Source organism: Aulostomus chinensis, chromosome 19 (genome assembly GCF_037954235.1).
Source record: "Aulostomus chinensis isolate RoL2024-O1b breed Wild chromosome 19, RoL_Achi_v1.0, whole genome shotgun sequence".
NCBI lineage: Eukaryota > Metazoa > Chordata > Actinopteri > Syngnathiformes > Aulostomidae > Aulostomus > Aulostomus chinensis.
This window is the reverse complement of record NC_141338.1, coordinates 25,802,041-25,824,348: the sequence shown is the minus strand read 5'-3', so window position 1 is coordinate 25,824,348 and position 22,308 is coordinate 25,802,041.

Sequence of the window (22,308 nt, the reverse complement as noted above, 5' to 3'; positions counted from 1 at the left end):
AAATGAAAGAATATCAAAGAATATGAAAGAATATCAAGCAACATGAAAGAATATGAAAGTATATCAAAGAATATCAAACAAAATGAAAGAATGTTAAAGAATATGAAAGAATATGAAAGAGTATTAGAATATGAAAGAATATCAAACAATATGAAAGAATATTGGAAGAATATGAAAGAATATGAAAGAATATCAAACAATATGAAAGAATATGAAAGAATATCAAACAATATGAAAGACTATATAGAATGTCAAAGAATATTAAAGAATATGAAAGAATATAAAAATTATAGAAGATAAGAAAGCATATTTGAACAATATGAAAGAATATGAAAGAATATGAAAGAATATCAAGCAACATGAAAGAATATGAAAGCATATCAAATAATATCAAACAATATGAAAGAATATGAAAGAATATGAAAGAATATGAAAGAATATGAAAGAATATCAATGAATATCAAAGAATATCAAAGAATATCAAACAACAAGAAAGAATATGAAAGCATATCAAAGAATCTCAAAGAATATCAAAGAATATCAAACAACATGAAAGAATATGAAAGCATATCAAATAATATCAAACAATATGAAAGAATATAAAAGAATATGAAAGAATATGAAAGAATATCAATGAATATCAAAGAATATCAAAGAATATCAAACAACAAGAAAGAATATGAAAGCATATCAAAGAATCTCAAAGAATATCAAAGAATATCAAACAACATGAAAGAATATGAAAGCATATCAAACAATATCAAACAATATGAAAGAACATGAAAGAATATGAAAAAATATGAAAGAATATTTAAGAATATGAAAGAAAATCAAAGAATATGAAAGGATATCAAACAATATGAAAGAATAAGAAAGAATTTTAAAGAATATGAAAGAAAATTAGAATATGAAAGAATATGAAAGAATATCAAACAACATGAAAGAATATGAAAGAATGTAAAAGAATGTGAAAGAATATTAGGATAGGAAAGAATATAAAAAAATAAAAAACAAAGATTATTAAAGAATATGAAAGATTATGAAAGAATATGAAAGAATATGAGAAGAATACGAAAGAATATGAAAGAATATCAGAGAATATGAAAGAATATCAAAGAATAGAAAAGAATATGAAAGAATATGAAAGAATATGAAAGAATTTAAAACAATATTAAAGGATAGGAAAGAATATAAAAGAATAGAAAAGAATATGAAAGAACATGAAAGAATATCAAAGAATATCAATGAATTTAAAAGAATATTAAAGAATATGAAAGAATATCAAAGAATATCAAAGAACATGAAAGAATATCAAAGAACATGAAAGAATATCAAAGAATATGAAAGAACATGAAAGAACATGAAAGAATATCAAAGAATATGAAAGACTATCAAACAATATGAAAGACTATGAAAGAATATTACAATATGAAAGTCTATGAAAGAATATGAAAGAATATGAAAGAATATGAAAGAATTTGAAAGGATATCAAAGAATATCAAAGAATATGGGAAGAATATGAAAGAATATGAAAGAAAATGAAAGAAAATCAATGAATATCAAAGAATATCAAAGAACATTAGAAGAATATCAAAGAATATCAAAGAATATCAAAGACTATCAAGCAACATGAAAGAATATGAAAGCATATCAAAGAATATCAAACAATATCAAAGAATATGGAAGAATATCAAACAATTTGAAAGAATATCAAAGAATATGAAAGAATATGAAAGAATATCAAAGATTCTGAAAGAATATGAAAGAATATGAAAGAATATGAAAGAATATGAAAGAATATCAATGAATATCAAAGAATATCAAAGAATATCAAATAATATTAGAAGAATATAAAAGAATATTAGAATATGAAAGAACATCAGAGAATATCAAAGAATAGGAAAGAATATGAAAGAACATGAAAGAATATTAAAGAATATTAAAGAATAGGAAAGAATATAAAAGAATATAAAAGAATATGAAAGAACATGAAAGATTATCAAAGAATATCAAAGAATTTAAAAGAATATGAAAGAAAATCAAAGAATATCAAAGAATATGAAAGAACATGAAAGAATATCAAAGAATATCAAAGAATATGAAAGAACATGAAAGAATATCAAAGAATATGTAAGACTATCAAACAATATGAAAGAATATGAAAGAATATTACAATATGAAAGTCTATGAAAGAATATTAAAGAATATGGGAAGAATATGAAAGAATATGTAAGCATCTCAAAGAATATCAAACAATATTAAAGAAAATCAAAGAATATTAAAGAATATTAAAGAATATTAAAGAATATGAAAGAATATCAACGAATATCAAAGAATATCAAGGAATATCCAAGAATATGAAAGAATATCAAACAATATGAAAGAATTTTAAAGAATATGAAAGAATATCAAACAATATGAAAGAATATGAAAGAATATAAAAGAATATGAAAGAATATCAAAGAATATGAAAGAACATGAAAGAATATCAAAGAATATCAAAGAATTTAAAAGAATATGAAAGAATATCAAAGAAGATCAAGCAACATGAAAGAATTTGAAAGCATATCAAAGAATATTAAAGAATATGAAAGAATTTCAATGAATATGAAAGAATTTCAAAGAATATGAAAGAATATCAAATAAAATAGGAAGAATATAAAAGAATATCGAAGAATATGAAAGAATATCAAACAACATGAAAGAATATGAAAGCATATAAAAGAATAACAGTATGAAAGACTATCAAAGAATATGAAAGAATATATGGAATGTCAAAGAATAAGAAAGAATATGAAAGAAGATAAAAAATATTAGAAGATAATGAAGAAAATTTGAATTATATGAAAGAATATGAAAGAATATCAAACAACATGAAAGAATATGAAAGCATATCAAATAATATCAAACAACATGAAAGAATATCAAAGAATATTAAAGAATATGAAAGCATATCAAAGAATATCAAACAATATGAAAGAATATGAAAGAATATCAAAGAATATGAAAGAATAAGAAAGAATATTAGAATATGAAAGAACATCAAACAATATGAATGAATATGAAAGAATATTAGAAGGACATCAAAGAATATGAAAGAATATCAAACAATATGAATGAAAATGAAATAATATTAGAAGAACATCAAAGAATATGAAAGAATATCAAACAATATGACAGAATATCAACGAATATAAAACAATATGTAGAATGTCAAAGAATAAGAAAGAATATGAAAGAATATAAAAAATATTAGAAGATAAGAAAGAATATTTGAACAATGTGAAAGAATATGAAAGAATATGAAAGAATTTGAAAGAAAATGAAAGAATATCAAAAAATATGAAAGTATATTAAAGAAAACGAAAGAATGTGAAAGAATATTAAAAGAATATGAAAGAATATCAAACAATATCAAAGAATATTAGAAGAATATAAAAGAATATCAAAGAATATGAAAGAATATCAAACAACATGAAAGAAATTGAAAGCATATCAAAGAATATGAAAGAATATGAAAGAATATCAAAGAATATCAAAGAAAATGAAAGAATATCAAACAATATCAAACAGTATCAAACAATATTAGAAGGATATGAAAGAATATGAAAGAATATTAGAATATGAAAGAATATGAAAGAATATTAGAAGGATATGAAAGAATATGAAAGAATATTAAAGAATATTAAAGAATAGGAAAGAATATAAAAGAATATAAAAGAATATGAAAGAACATGAAAGATTATCAAAGAATATCAAAGAATTTAAAAGAATATCAAAGAATATCAAAGAATATCAAAGATTATGAAAGAATATGAAAGAACATGAAAGAATATCAAAGAATATCAAAGAATATGAAAGAACATGAAAGAATATCAAAGAATATGTAAGACTATCAAACAATATGAAAGAATATGAAAGAATATTAAAATATGAAAGTCTATGAAAGAATATTAAAGAATATGGGAAGAATATGAAAGAATATGAAAGCATATCAAAGAGTATCAAGGAATATCAAAGAATATGAAAGAATATATAAAACTTTTAGAATAATATAAAAGAATATCAAAGAAAATGAAAGAAAATCAAACAACATGGAAGAATATGAAAGCATATCAAATAATATCAAACAATATGAAAGAATATCAAAGAACATGAAAGAATTTGAAAGGATATCAAAGAACATCAAGGAATATGGGAAGAATATGAAAGAATATGAAAGAATATGAAAGAAAATGAAAGAATATCAATGAATATCAAAGAATATCAAAGAATATTAGAAGAATATCAAAGAATATCAAAGAATATCAAGCAACATGAAAGAATATGAAAGCATATCAAAGAATATCAAACAATATCAAAGAATATGAAAGGATATCAAACAATATGAAAGAATATCAAAGAATATGAAAGAATATTCACGAATATGAAAGAAAATTAGATTATGAAAGAAGATCAAAGAATATCAAAGAATATTAGAAGAATATGAAAGAATATGAAAGAACATGAAAGAATATGAAAGAATATGAAAGAATATGAAAGAGTATTAAGGAATATGAAAGAAAATTAGAAGAATAAAAAAAGAAAATCAAACAATATGAAAGAATATGAAAGAATATAAGAATAGGAAAGTATATCAAAAAATATGAAAGAATATTAAAGAATATCAAAGATTCTGAAAGAATATGAAAGAATATGAAAGAATATCAATGAATATCAAAGAATATTAGAAGAATATAAAAGAATATTAGAATATGAAAGAACATCAAACAATATGAAAGAATATTGAATAATATGAAAGAAAATGAAAGAGTATACAAATATGAAAGAATATCAAACAATATGAAAGAATATAAAACAATATGAAAGAATGTGAAAGAATATTAGAATAGGAAAGAATATCAAATGATATGAAAGAATATGAAATAATATGAAAGAATTTCAGAAGAATACCAAAGAATATCAAACAATATTAAAGAAAATCAAAGAATATTAAAGAATATGAAAGAATATGAAAGAATATCAACGAATATCAAAGAATATCAAGGAATATCAAAGAATATGAAAGAATACATAATACTATTAGAAGAATATAAAAGAATATCAAAGAAAATGAAAGAATATCAAACAACATGAAAGAATATGAAAGCATATCAAATAATATCAAACAATATGAAAGAATATCAAAGAATATGAAAGAATTTGAAAGGATATCAAAGAATATCAAGGAATAGGGGAAGAATATGAAAGAATATGAAAGAATATGAAAGAAAATGAAAGAATATCAATGAATATCAAAGAATATCAAAGAATATTAGAAGAATATCAAAGAATATCAAAGAATATCAAGCAACATGAAAGAATATGAAAGCATATCAAAGAATATCAAACAATATCAAAGAATATGAAAGGATATCAAACAATATGAAAGAATATCAAAGAATATGAAAGAATATTAACGAATATGAAAGAAAATTAGATTATGAAAGAATATCAAAGAATATAAAAGAATATTAGAAGAATATGAAAGAACATGAAAGAATATGAAAGAATATGAAAGAATATGAAAGAATATGAAAGAGTATTAAGGAATATGAAAGAAAATTAGAAGAATAAAAAAAGAAAATCAAACAATATGAAAGAATATGAAAGAATATAAGAATAGGAAAGTATATCAAAAAATATGAAAGAATATTAAAGAAAATCAAAGATTCTGAAAGAATATGAAAGAATATCAAAGATTATTAAAGAATATGAAAGAATATGAAAGAATATCAATGAATATCAAAGAATATCAAAGAATATCAAAGAATATCAAAGAATATTAGAAGAATATCAAGCAACATGAAAGAATATGAAAGCATATCAAAGAATATCAAACAATATCAAAGAATATGAAAGGATATCAAACAATATGAAAGAATATCAAAGAATATGAAAGAATATTAACGAATATGAAAGAAAATTAGATTATGAAGGAATATGAAAATATATGAAAGAATATAAGAATATCAAAGAATATCAAACAATATGAAAGACGATCAAAAAATATGAAAGAATATGAAAGAATATTACTATATGAAAGAATATGAAAGAATATGAAAGAATATTAGAATATGAAAGAATATCAAACAATATGAAAGACTATGAAAGAATATGAAAGAATATGAAATAATATCAAAGAATATGGGAAGAATATAAAAGAATATGAAACAATATCGAAGAATATGAATGAATATCAAATAATGTAAATAATATGAAAGAATATCAAAGTATATGAAAGAATATAAAACAATATCAAACAATATCAAAGAATATTAGAAGGATATGAAAGAATAAGAAAGAATATTAGAATATGAAAGAACATGAAAGAATTTCAAAGAATATGAAAGAATATCAAACAAAATCAAAGAATATGAAAGAATATGAAAGAAAATTAGAAGAATATAAAAGAATATGAAAGAATATCAAACAATATGAAAGAATATATGGAATGTCAAAGAATAAGAAAGAATATGAAAGAATATGAAAGAAGATAAAAAATATGAGAAGATAATGAAGAAAATTTGAACAATATGAAAGAATATCAAACAACATGAAAGAATATCAAAGAATATCAAAGAATATCAAAGTATATCAAATAGTATGAAAGAACATGAAAAAATATCAAAGAATATCAAAGAATTTAAAAGAATATGAAAGAATATGAAAGAATACGAAAGAATATTGGAAGAATATGAAAGAATATGAAAGAATATGAAAGAATATCAAAGAATATGAAAGAATAAGAAAGAATATTAGAATATGAAAGAACATCAAACAATATGAATGAATATGAAAGAATTTTAGAAGGACATCAAAGAATATGAAAGAATATCAAACAATATGAATGAATATGAAAGAATATTAGAAGAACATCAAAGAATATGAAAGAATATCAAACAATATGACAGAATATCAACGAATATAAAAGAATATATAGAATGTCAAAGAATAAGAAAGAAAATGAAAGAATATAAAAAATATTAGAAGATAAGAAAGGATATTTGAACAATATGAAAGAATATGAAAGAATATATAGAATATTAGAGAATAAGAAAGAATATGAAATAATATAAAAAATATTAGAAGATAAGAAAGAATATTTGAACAATGTGAAAGAATATGAAAGAATATGAAAGAATTTGAAAGAAAATGAAAGAATATCAAAAAATATGAAAATATTAAAGAAAACGAAAGAAAGTGAAAGAATATTAAAAGAATATGAAAGAATATCAAACAATATGAAAGAGTAATAAAGTATATGAAAGAATATCAATGATATGAAAGAATTTAAAAGAATTTGAAAGAATATGAAAGAATATTGGAAAAATATAAAAGAATATCAAAGAATATGAAAGAATATCAAACAACGTGAAAGAATTTTAAAGCATATCAAAGAATATCAAACAAAATGAAAGAATATCAAAGAATATCAAACAAAATGAAAGAATATGAAAGAATATCAAACAATATGAAAGAATATCAAAGAATATCAAAGAATATGAAAGAATATCAAAGAATATCAAAGAATATGAAAGAATAAGAAAGAATATTAGAATATGAAAGAACATCAAACAATATGAATGAATATGAAAGAATTTTAGAAGGACATCAAAGAATATGAAAGAATATCAAACAATATGAATGAATATGAAAGAATATTAGAAGAACATCAAAGAATATGAAAGAATATCAAACAATATGACAGAATATCAACGAATATAAAAGAATATATAGAATGTCAAATAATAAGAAAGAAAATGAAAGAATATAAAAAATATTAGAAGATAAGAAAGGATATTTGAACAATATGAAAGAATATGAAAGAATATATAGAATATTAGAGAATAAGAAAGAATATGAAATAATATAAAAAATATTAGAAGATAAGAAAGAATATTTGAACAATGTGAAAGAATATGAAAGAATATGAAAGAATTTGAAAGAAAATGAAAGAATATCAAAAAATATGAAAATATTAAAGAAAACGAAAGAAAGTGAAAGAATATTAAAAGAATATGAAAGAATATCAAACAATATGAAAGAGTAATAAAGTATATGAAAGAATATCAATGATATGAAAGAATTTAAAAGAATTTGAAAGAATATGAAAGAATATTGGAAAAATATAAAAGAATATCAAAGAATATGAAAGAATATCAAACAACATGAAAGAATTTTAAAGCATATCAAAGAATATCAAACAAAATGAAAGAATATGAAAGAATATCAAACAATATGAAAGAATATCAAAGAATATCAAAGAATATCAAAGAATATCAAACAATATGAAAGAATATGAAAGAATATCAAACAATATGAAAGAATATCAAAGAATATCAAAGAAAATGAAAGAATATCAAACAATATCAAAAAATATCAAAGAATAATAGAAGGATATGAAAGAATATTAGAAGAATATGAAAGAATATCAAAGAATATTAGAATAATTTGAAAGAATATTAGAGATATATGAAAAAATATGAAAAAATATGAGAAGAATATGAAAGAATATTAGAAGGACATGAAAGAATATGAAAGAATATTAGAATATGAAAGAATATGAAAGAATTTTGAAGAATATGAAAGAATATCAAACAATATGAAAGAATATGAAAGAATATCAAAGAATATGAAAGAATATTAGAAGAATATCAAAGAATATCAAAGAATATCAAAGAATATCAAACAATATGAAAGAATATAAAAGAATATCAAAGAATATCAACGAATATTTGAAGAATATAAAAGAATATCAAAGAACATGAAAAAATATCAAATAATATCAAACAATTTAAAAGATTATGAAAGAATATGAAAGAATATCAAAGAATATTAGAAGAATATAAAAGAATATCAAAGAATATGAAAGAATATCAAACAACATGAAAGAATTTGAAAGCATATGGAAGAATATGAAAGAATATGAAAGAATATCAAACAATATCAAACTATATCAAAGAATATTAGAAGGATAGGAAAGAATATTAGAAGAATAAGAAAGAATTTCAAAGAATATTAGAAGAATATGAAAGAATATTAGAGGTATATGAAAGAATATGAAAAAATATTAGAGGAATATGAAAGAATATGAAAGAATATTAGAAGGATATGAAAGAATATGAAAGAATATCAAACAATATGAAAGAATATGAAAGAATATTAGAAGAATATCAAAGAATTTGAAAGAAGATCAAACAATATGAAAGAATATGAAAGAATATGAAAGAATATCAAAGAATATCAAAGAATTTAAAAGAATATCAAAGAATATGACAGAAAATGAAAGAACATGAAAGAATATCAAACAATATGAAAGAATATAAAACGATATGAAAGAATATCAAACAATATGAAATAATTTGAAAGCATATAAAAGAATATGAAAGAATATCAAAGAATACGAAAGAATATCAAACAACATGAAATAATTTGAAAGCATATGAAAGAATATGAAAGAATATGAAAGAATATAAAGAATATCAAAGAATATCGGCTGCACGGTGGTGCAGTGTTTAGCACTATGGCCTCACAGCAACAAGGTGCAGGTTCAACTCCAGTCTCGGGCACGAGATCTTTCTGTGTGGAGTTTGCATGTTCTCCCCGTGCCTGCGTGGGTTCTCGCCGGGTAAGGCGGCTTCCTCCCACCGTCCAAAGACATGCAATTTGGGGACTAAGCTGATTGGATTCTCTAAATTGACCGTAGGTATGAATATGAGTGTGAATGGTTGTTGGTCTCTCGATGTTGGCCCTGCGATGGACTGGCGACCTGTCCAGGGTGTACCCCGCCTCTCGCCCGTTAACGCTGGGATATGCTCCAGCCCCCCCGCGACCCTTAAGGTGTAGGGATAAGCGGAAGATGACGATGGATGGATGGAAAAAGAATATCAAAGAATATCAAAGAATAAGATGGAACAAAGAATATTAAACAATAAGAAAGAATATTAGCATATGAAAGAATATGAAAGAATATTAGAATATGAAAGAATATGAAAGAACATTAGAATATGAAAGAATATGAAAAAATTTCAAAGAAAATGAAAGAATATCAAAGAATATGAAAGAATATCAAGCAACATGAAAGAATATGAAAGTATATCAAAGAATATCAAACAAAATGAAAGAATGTTAAAGAATATGAAAGAATATGAAAGAGTATTAGAATATGAAAGAATATGAAAGAATATCAAACAATATGAAAGAATATTGGAAGAATATGAAAGAATATTGGAAGAATATGAAAGAATATGAAAGAATATCAAACAATATGAAAGAATATGAAAGAATATCAAAGAATATGAAAGACTATATAAAATGTCAAAGAATTTTAAAGAATATGAAAGAATATAAAAATTATAGAAGATAAGAAAGCATATTTGAAAAATATGAAAGAATATGAAAGAATATGAAAGAATATCAAACAACATGAAAGAATATGAAAGCATATCAAATAATATCAAAGAATATGAAAGAATATGAAAGAATATGAAAGAATATGAAAGAATATCAATGAATATCAAAGAATATCAAAGAATATCAAACAACAAGAAAGAATATGAAAGCATATCAAAGAATCTCAAAGAATATCAAAGAATATCAAACAACATGAAAGCATATCAAAGAATCTCAAAGAATATCAAAGAATATCAAACAACATGAAAGAATATTAAAGCATATCAAATAATATCAAACAATATGAAAGAATATGAAAGGATATGAAAGAATATCAATGAATATCAAAGAATATCAAAGAATATCAAAGAATATCAAACAACAAGAAAGAATATGAAAGCATATCAAAGAATCTCAAAGAATATCAAAGAATATCAAACAACATGAAAGAATATGAAAGCATATCAAACAATATCAAACAATATGAAAGAACATGAAAGAATATGAAAAAATATGAAAGAATATTTAAGAATATGAAAGAATATCAAAGAATATGAAAGGATATCAAACAATATGAAAGAATAAGAAAGAATTTTAAAGAATATGAAAGAAAATTAGAATATGAAAGAATATGAAAGAATATCAAACAACATGAAAGAATATGAAAGAATGTAAAAGAATGTGAAAGAATATTAGAATAGGAAAGAATATAAAAAAATAAAAAAACAAAGATTATTAAAGAATATGAAAGATTATGAAAGAATATGAAAGAATATAAGAAGAATATGAAAGAATATGAAAGAATATGAAAGAATATCAAAGAATATTAGAAGAATATAAAAGAATATGAAAGAATATCAAACAATATGAAAGAATATGAAAGAATATCAGAGAATATGAAAGAATATCAAAGAATAGAAAAGAACATGAAAGAATATGAAAGAATATGAAAGAATATTAAAGAATAGGAAAGAATATAAAAGAATAGAAAAGAATATGAAAGAACATGAAAGAATATCAAAGAATATCAATGAATTTAAAAGAATATTAAAGAATATGAAAGAATATCAAAGTATATCAATTAATATCAAAGAACATGAAAGAATATCAAAGAATATGAAAGAACATGAAAGAACATGAAAGAATATCAAAGAATATGAAAGACTATCAAACAATATGAAAGACTATGAAAGAATATTACAATATGAAAGTCTATGAAAGAATATGAAAGAATATGAAAGAATATGAAAGAATATCAAAGAATATCAAAGAATATGAAAGAATATGTAAGAATATGAAAGCATATCAAAGAATATCAAACAATATGAAAGAATATCAAAGAATATTGAAGAATATTAAAGAATATGAAAGAATATCGACGAATATCAAAGAATATCAAGGAATATCAAAGAATATGAAAGAATATATAAGACTATTAGAAGAATATAAAAGAATATCAAACAATATGAAAGAATATCAAACAACATGAAAGAATATGAAAGCATATCAAAGAATATCAAAGAATATGGGAAGAATATGAAAGAAAATGAAAGAATATCAATGAATATCAAAGAATATCAAAGAATATTAGAAGAATATCAAAGAATATCAAAGAATATCAAAGACTATCGAGCAACATGAAAGAATATGAAAGCATATCAAAGAATATCAAACAATATCAAAGAATATGAAAGAATATCAAACAATTTGAAAGAATATCAAAGAATATGAAAGAATATAAAAGAATATCAAAGATTCTGAAAGAATATGAAAGAATATGAAAGAATATCAAAGATTATTAAAGAATATGAAAGAATATGAAAGAATATGAAAGAATATCAATGAATATCAAAGAATATCAAAGAATATCAAAGAATATCAAAGAATATTAGAAGAATATAAAAGAATATTAGAATATGAAAGAACATCAGAGAATATCAAAGAATAGGAAAGAATATGAAAGAATATGAAAGAATATTAAAGAACATGAAAGATAATCAAAGAATATCAAAGAATTTAAAAGAATATCAAAGAATATCAAAGAATATCAAAGAATATCAAAGAATATCAAAGAATATGAAAGAACATGAAAGAATATCAAAGAATATCAAAGAATATGAAAGAACATGAAAGAATATCAAAGAATATGTAAGACTATCAAACAATATGAAAGAATATGAAAGAATATTACAATATGAAAGTCTATGAAAGAATATTAAAGAATATGGGAAGAATATGAAAGAATATGAAAGCATATCAAAGAATATCAAACAATATTAAAGAAAATCAAAGAATATTAAAGAATATTAAAGAATATGAAAGAATATCAACGAATATCAAAGAATATCAAGGAATATCAAAGAATATGAAAGAATACATAATACTATTAGAAGAATATAAAAGAATATCAAAGAAAATGAAAGAATATCAAACAACATGAAAGAATATGAAAGCATATCAAATAATATCAAACAATATGAAAGAATATCAAAGAATATGAAAGAATTTGAAAGGATATCAAAGAATATCAAGGAATATGGGAAGAATATGAAAGAATATGAAAGAATATGAAAGAAAATGAAAGAATATCAATGAATATCAGAGAATATAAAAGAATTTTAGAAGAATATCAAAGAATATCAAAGAATATCAAGCAACATGAAAGAATATGAAAGCATATCAAAGAATATCAAACAATATCAAAGAATATGAAAGGATATCAAACAATATGAAAGAATATCAAAGAATATGAAAGAATATTAGAAGAATATGAAAGAATATGAAAGAACATGAAAGAATATGAAAGGATATCAAACAATATGAAAGAATATGAAAGAGTATTAAGGAATATGAAAGAAAATTAGAAGAATAAAAAAAGAAAATCAAACAATATGAATGAATATGAAAGAATATAAGAATAGGAAAGTATATCAAAAAATATGAAAGAATATTAAAGAATATCAAAGATTCTGAAAGAATATGAAAGAATATCAAAGATTATTGAAGAATATGAAAGAATATGAAAGAATATCAATGAATATCAAAGAATATCAAAGAATATCAAAGAATATCAAAGAATATTAGAAGAATATAAAAGAATATTAGAATATGAAAGAACATCAAACAATATGAAAGAATATTGAATAATATGAAAGAAAATGAAAGAATATACAAATATGAAAGAATATCAAACAATATGAAAGAATATCAAACAATATGAAAGAATGTGAAAGAATATCAAAGAATTTCAAAGAATATCAAAGAATATCAAAGAATATCCAAAAATATAAAGAATATCAAAGAATATCAAAGAATATCAAAGAATATCAAGCAACATGAAAGAATATGAAAGCATATCAAAGAATATCAAACAATATGAAAGAATATGAAAGGATATCAAACAATATGAAAGAATATCAAAGAATATGAAAGAATATTAACGAATATGAAAGAAAATTAGATTATGAAGGAATATGAAAATATATGAAAGAATATAAGAATATCAAACAATATCAAACAATATGAAAGACGATCAAAAAATATGAAAGAATATGAAAGAATATTACTATATGAAAGAATATGAAAGAATATGAAAGAATATTAGAATATGAAAGAATATCAAACAATATGAAAGACTATGAAAGAATATGAAAGAATATCAAAGAATATGGGAAGAATATAAAAGAATATGAAACAATATCTAAGAATATGAATGAATATCAAATAATGTAAATAATATGAAAGAATATCAAAGTATATGAAAGAATATAAAACAATATCAAACAATATCAAAGAATATTAGAAGGATATGAAAGAATAAGAAAGAATATTAGAATATGAAAGAACATGAAAGAATTTCAAAGAATATGAAAGAATATCAAACAAAATCAAAGAATATGAAAGAATATGAAAGAAAATTAGAAGAATATCAAAGAATATGAAGGAATATCAAACAATATGAAAGAATATGAAAGAATATGTAACAATATCAAAGAATATGAAAGAACATGAAAGAATATCAAAGAATATCAAAGAATTTAAAAGAATAATAAAGAATATCAAAGAATATCAAAGAATATTAGAAGAATATAAAAGAATTTTAAAGAATATGAAAGAATATACAAATATGAAAGAATATGAAAGCATATCAAAGAATATCAAACAATATCAAAGAATATGAAAGGATATCAAACAATATGAAAGAATATCAAAGAATATGAAAGAATATTAACGAATATGAAAGAAAATTAGATTATGAAGGAATATGAAAATATATGAAAGAATATAAGAATATCAAACAATATCAAACAATATGAAAGACGATCAAAAAATATGAAAGAATATGAAAGAATATTACTATATGAAAGAATATGAAAGAATATGAAAGAATATTAGAATATGAAAGAATATCAAACAATATGAAAGACTATGAAAGAATATGAAAGAATATCAAAGAATATGGGAAGAATATAAAAGAATATGAAACAATATCGAAGAATATGAATGAATATCAAATAATGTAAATAGTATGAAAGAATATCAAAGTATATGAAAGAATATAAAACAATATCAAACAATATCAAAGAATATTAGAAGGATATGAAAGAATAAGAAAGAATATTAGAATATGAAAGAACATGAAAGAATTTCAAAGAATATGAAAGAATATCAAACAAAATCAAAGAATATGAAAGAATATGAAAGAAAATTAGAAGAATATCAAAGAATATGAAAGAATATCAAACAATATGAAAGAATATGAAAGAATATGTAACAATATCAAAGAATATGAAAGAAAATGAAAGAATATCAAAGAATATCAAAGAATGTAAAAGAATAATAAAGAATATCAAAGAATATCAAAGAATATTAGAAGAATATAAAAGAATATCAAAGAATATGAAAGAATATACAAATATGAAAGAATATGAAAGAATTTCAATGAATATGAAAGAATTTCAAAGAATATGAAAGAATATCAAATAAAATAGGAAGAATATAAAAGAATATCGAAGAATATGAAAGAATATCAAACAACATGAAAGAATATGAAAGCATATAAAAGAATATAAAACAGTATGAAAGACTATCAAAGAATATGAAAGAATATATGGAATGTCAAAGAATAAGAAAGAATATGAAAGAAGATAAAAAATATTAGAAGATAATGAAGAAAATTTGAACAATATGAAAGAATATGAAAGAATATAAAACAACATGAAAGAATATGAAAACATATCAAATAATATCAAACAATATGAAAGAATATCAATGATATGAAAGAATTTAAAAGAATTTGAAAGAATATGAAAGATTATTGGAAAAATATAAAAAAATATCAAAGAATATGAAAGAATATCAAACAACATGAGAGAATTTTAAAGCATATCAAAGAATATCAAACAAAATGAAAGAATATTAAAGAATATCAAAGAATATGAAAGAATATTAGAAGAATATCAAAGAATATGAAAGAATATGTAAGAATATCAAAGAATAACAAAGAATATGAAAGAACATGAAAAAATATCAAAGAATATCAAAGAATTTAAAAGAATATGAAAGAATATGAAACAATATCAAAGAATATTAGAAGAACATAAAAGAATATCAAAGAATATGAAAGAATATACAAATATGAAAGAATATCAAATAAAAAAGGAAGAATATAAAAGAATATCGAAGAATATGAAAGAATATCAAACAACATGAAAGAATATGACAGCATATCAAAGAATATAAAACAGAATGAAAGAACATCAAAGAATATGAAAGAATATATGGAATGTCCAAGAATAAGAAAGAATATGAAAGAATATGAAAGAAGATAAAAAATATTAGAAGATAATGAAGAAAATTTGAACAATATGAAAGAATATCAAACAACATGAAAGAATATGAAAGCATATCAAATAATTTCAAACAATTTGAAAGAATATCAAAGAATATTAAAGAATATTAAAGGATATCAAAGAATATCAAAGAATATGGGAAGAATATGAAAGAGTATGAAAGAATATTAGAATATGAAAGAACATCAAACAATATGAATGAATATGAAAGAATATACAAATATATTCAAAGAATATGAAAGACCATGAAAAAATATCAAAGAATATCAAAGAATTTATAAGAATATCAAAGAATATTAAAGAATATGACAAGAATATAAAAGAATATGAAAGAATATCAAACAATATGAAAGAATATGAAAGTATATGAAAGAATATCAAAGAATATTAGAAGAATATCAAAGAATAATAAAGAATATAAAACAATATGAAAGAATATGAAAGAATATCAAAGAATATCAAAGAATATTTGAAGAATATAAAAGAATATGAAAGAACATGAAAAAATATCAAAGAATATCAAAGAATTTAAAAGAATATGAAAGAATATGAAAGAATATGAAAGAATATGAAAGAATTTGAAAGCATATCAAAGAATATGAAAGAATATGAAAGAATATCAAAGAATATCAAAGAATATCAAAGTATATCAAATAGTATGAAAGAACATGAAAAAATATCAAAGAATATCAAAGAATTTAAAAGAATATGAAAGAATATGAAAGAATATGAAAGAATATTAGAAGAATATGAAAGAATATGAAAGAATATGAAAGAATATCAAAGAATATGAAAGAATAAGAAAGAATATTAGAATATGAAAGAACATCAAACAATATGAATGAATATGAAAGAATATTAGAAGGACATCAAAGAATATGAAAGAATATCAAACAATATGAATGAATATGAAAGAATATTAGAAGAACATCAAAGAATATGAAAGAATATCAAACAATATGACAGAATATCAACGAATATAAAAGAATATATAGAATGTCAAAGAATAAGAAAGAAAATGAAAGAATATAAAAAATATTAGAAGATAAGAAAGGATATTTGAACAATATGAAAGAATATGAAAGAATATATAGAATATTAGAGAATAAGAAAGAATATGAAAGAATATAAAAAATATTAGAAGATAAGAAAGAATATTTGAACAATGTGAAAGAATATGAAAGAATATGAAAGAATTTGAAAGAAAATGAAAGAATGTCAAAAAATATGAAAATATTAAAGAAAACGAAAGAAAGTGAAAGAATATTAAAAGAATATGAAAGAATATCAAACAATATGAAAGAGTAATAAAGTATATGAAAGAATATCAATGATATGAAAGAATTTAAAAGAATTTGAAAGAATATGAAAGAATATTGGAAAAATATAAAAGAATATCAAAGAATATGAAAGAATATCAAACAACATGAGAGAATTTTAAAGCATATCAAAGAATATCAAACAAAATGAAAGAATATCAAAGAATATCAAAGAATATCAAAGAATATCAAAGAATATCGGCTGCACGGTTGTGCAGTGGTTAGCACTGTGTCCTCACAGGAAGAAGGTGTGGGTTTTAGTCCCGGCTCGGGCACGGGATCTTTCTGTGTGGAGTTTGCATGTTCTCCCCGTGCCGGCGTGGGTTCTCTCCGGATAATCCGGCTTCCTCCCACCGTCCAAAGACATGTTATTTGGGGACTAAACTGATTGGATTCTCTAAATTGACCTTAGGTATGAATATGAGTGTGAATGGTTGTTCGTCTCTCTATGTTGGCCCTGCGATGGACTGGCGACCTGTCCAGGGTGTATCCCGCCTCTCGCCCATTGACGCTGGGATAGGCTCTAGCCACCCCGCGACCTTTAATGTGAAAGGATAAGCGGAAGATGACGATGGATGATGGATCAAAGAATATGAAAGAAAATGAAAGAATATGAAAGAATATGAAAGAACATGAAAGAATATCAAAGAAAATCATAGAATTTCAAATAATATCAAAGAATATCAAAGAATATCAAAGAATATTAGAATAATATTAAACATTATTGGAAGAATATAAAAAGTATGAAACAATATCAAAGAATATGAACGAATATCAAATAATATAAGAAATATGACAGAAAATCAAAGAATATGAAAGAATATCAAAAAATATCAAAGAATATCAAAGAATATAAAAGAATATTAGAAGAATATGAAAGAATATTAGAAGAATATAAAAGACTATTAGAGGTATATGAAAGAATATGAAAAAAATTAGAAGAATATGGAAGAATATGAAAGAATATCCAAGAATATTGGAAGAATATCAAAGAATATCTGAAGAATATGAAAGAATATCAAAAAATATCAACGAATATTTGAAGAATATCAAAGAATATGAAAGAACATGAAAGAATATCAAAGAATATCAAAGAATATCAAAGAATATTAGAAGAATATGAAAGAATATTAGAAGAATATAAAACACTATTAGAGGTATATGAAAGAATATGAAAAAATATTAGAAGAATATAAAAGAATATGAAAGAATATCAAACAATATGAAAGAATATGAAAGAATATGTAACAATATCAAAAAATATGAAAGAACATAAAAGACTATCAAATAAAAAAGGAAGAATATAAAAGAATATCGAAGAATATGAAAGAATATCAAAATGAAAGAATATGACAGCATATCAAAGAATATAAAACAGAATGAAAGAACATCAAAGAATATGAAAGGATAAATGGAATGTCAAAGAATAAGAAAGAATATGAAAGAATATGAAAGAAGATAAAAAATATTAGAAGATAATGAAGAAAATTTGAACAATATGAAAGAATATGAAAGAATATCAAACAACATGAAAGAATATGAAAGCATATCAAATAATATCAAACAATATGAAAGAATATCAAAGAATATTAAAGAATATGAAAGAATATTAAAGGATATCAAAGAATATCAAAGAATATGGGAAGAATATGAAAGAATATGAAAGAATATTAGAATATGAAAGAACATCAAACAATATGAATGAATATGAAAGAATATACAAATATATTCAAAGAATATGAAAGACCATGAAAAAATCTAAGAATATCAAAGAATTTATAAGAATATAAAAGAATATTAAAGAATATGAGAAGAATTTAAAAGAATATCAAAGAATATCAAAGAATATCAAAGAATATCAAAGTATATCAAATAGTATGAAAGAACATGAAAAAATATCAAAGAATATCAAAGAATTTAAAAGAATATGAAAGAATATAAAAGAATATGAAAGAATATTAGAAGAATATGAAAGAATATGAAAGAATATCAAACAACATGAAAGAATTTGAAAGCAAATCAAAGAATATTAAAGAATATGAAAGAATATGAAAGAATATCAAAGAATATGAAAGAATATCAAACAATATCAAACAATATCAAAGAATATTAGAAGGATATGAAAGAATATTAGAAGAATATGAAAGAATATGAAAGAATATTAGAAGAATAGGAAAGAGTATTAGAGTTTTATGAAAGAATATGAAAGAATATCAGAAGGATATGAAAGAATATGAAAGAATATTAAAATATGGAAGAATATGAAAGAATTTCAAAGAATATGAAAGAATATCAAACAATATGAAAGAATATCAAAGAATATGAAAGAATATGAAAGAATATTAGAAGAATATCAAAGAATATGAAAGAATATCAAACAATATGAAAGAATATGAAAGAATATAAAAGAATATCAAAGAATATTTGAAGAATATAAAAAGATATGAAAGAACATTAAAGAATATCAAAGAATATCAAAGAATTTAAAAGAATATGAAAGAATATGACAGAATATGAAAGAACATGAAAGAATATCAATGAATATCAAAGAATTTAAATGAATATGAAAGAATATGAAAGAATATCAAAGAATATCAAAGAATATTAGAAGAATATCAAAGAATATGAAAGAATATGAAAGAATATCAAACAACATGAAAGAATTTGAAAGCATATGAAAGAATATGAAAGAATATCAAAGAATATCAAAGAATATTAGAAGAATATCAAAGAATATGAAAGAATATGTAAGAATATCAAAGAATAACAAAGAATATGAAAGAACATGAAAAAATATCAAAGAATATCAAAGAATTTAAAAGAATATGAAAGAATATGAAACAATATCAAAGAATATTAGAAGAATATAAAAGAATATGGAAGAATATCAAACAACATGAAAGAATCTGAAAGCATATGAAAGCATATGAAAGAATATGAAAGAATATGAAAGAATATGAAAGAATATGAAAGAATATTAGAATATGAAAGAATATGAAAGAATTTCAAAGAATATGAAAGAATATCAAACAATATGAAAGAATGTTAAAGAATATGAAAGAATATCAAACAATATGAAAGAATATGAAAGAATATGAAAGAATATAAAAGAATATCAAAGAATATCAACAAATATTTGAAGAATATAAAAGAATATGAAAGAACATGAAAGAAAATCAAAGAATATCAAAGAATATGACAGAATATGAAAGAACATGAAAGAATATCAAAGAATATCATAGAATTTAAAAGAATATGAAAGAATATGAAAGAATATCAAAGAATATCAAAGAATATCAAAGAAAATTAGAAGGATATGAAAGAATAGGACAGAATATAAGAATATGAAAGAATATGAAAGAATTTCAAAGAATATGAAAGAATATCAAACAGTATGAAAGAATTTTAAAGAATATGAAAGAATATCAAACAATATGAAAGAATATGAAAGAATATAAAAGAATATCAAAGAATATGAAAGAACATGAAAGAATATCAAAGAATATCAAAGAATTGAAAAGAATATGAAAGAATATCAAAGAAGATCAAACAACATGAAAGAATTTGAAAGCATATCAAAGAATATGAAAGAATATGAAAGAATATCAAAGAATATGAAAGACTATCAAACAATATCAAACAATACAAGAAGGATATGAAAGAATATTAGAAGAATATGAAAGAATTTCAAAGAATATTAGAAGAATATGAAAGAATATTAGAGTTATATGAAAAAATATGAAAAAATGTTAGAAGAATATGAAAGAATATTAGAAGGACATGAAAGAATATGAAAGAATATTAGAATATGAAAGAATATGAAAGAATTTTGAAGAATATGAAAGAATATCAAACAACATGAAAGAATATGAAAGCATATCAAAGAATATCAAACAATATAAAAGAATATCAAAGAATATCAAAGAATAAGAAAGAAAATTAGAATATGAAAGAATATCAAACAATATGAAAGAATATGAGAGAATCTAAAAATATTAGAAGATAAGAAAGTATATTTGAACAATGTGAAAGAATATGAAAGAATATGAAAGAATTTGAAAGAAAATGAAAGAATATCAAAAAATATGAAAATATTAAAGAAAACGAAAGAAAGTGAAAGAATATTAAAAGAATATGAAAGAATATCAAACAATATGAAAGAGTAATAAAGTATATGATAGAATATCAATGATATGAAAGAATTTAAAAGAATTTGAAAGAATATGAAAGAATATTTGAAGAATATAAAAGAATATCAAAGAATATCAAAGAATATCAGACAACATGAAAGAATTTTAAAGCATATCAAAGAATATCAAACAAAATGAAAGAATATCAAAGAATATCAAAGAATATCAAAGAATATCGGCTGCACGGTGGTGCAGTGGTTAGCACTGTGGCCTCACAGAAAGAAGGTGTGGGTTTTAGTCCCTGCTTGGGCATGGGATCTTTCTGTGTGGAGTTTGAATGTTCTCCCCGTGCCGGTGTGGGTTCTTTCCGGATAATCCGGCTTCCTCCCACCGTCCAAAGACATGTTATTTGGGGACTAAACTGATTGGATTCTCTAAATTGACCGTAGGTATGAATATGAGTGTGAATGGTTGTTCGTCTCTCTATGTTGGCCCTGCGATGGACTGGCGACCTGTCCAGGGTGTATCCCGCCTCTCGCCCATTGACGCTGGGATAGGCTCTAGCCACCCCG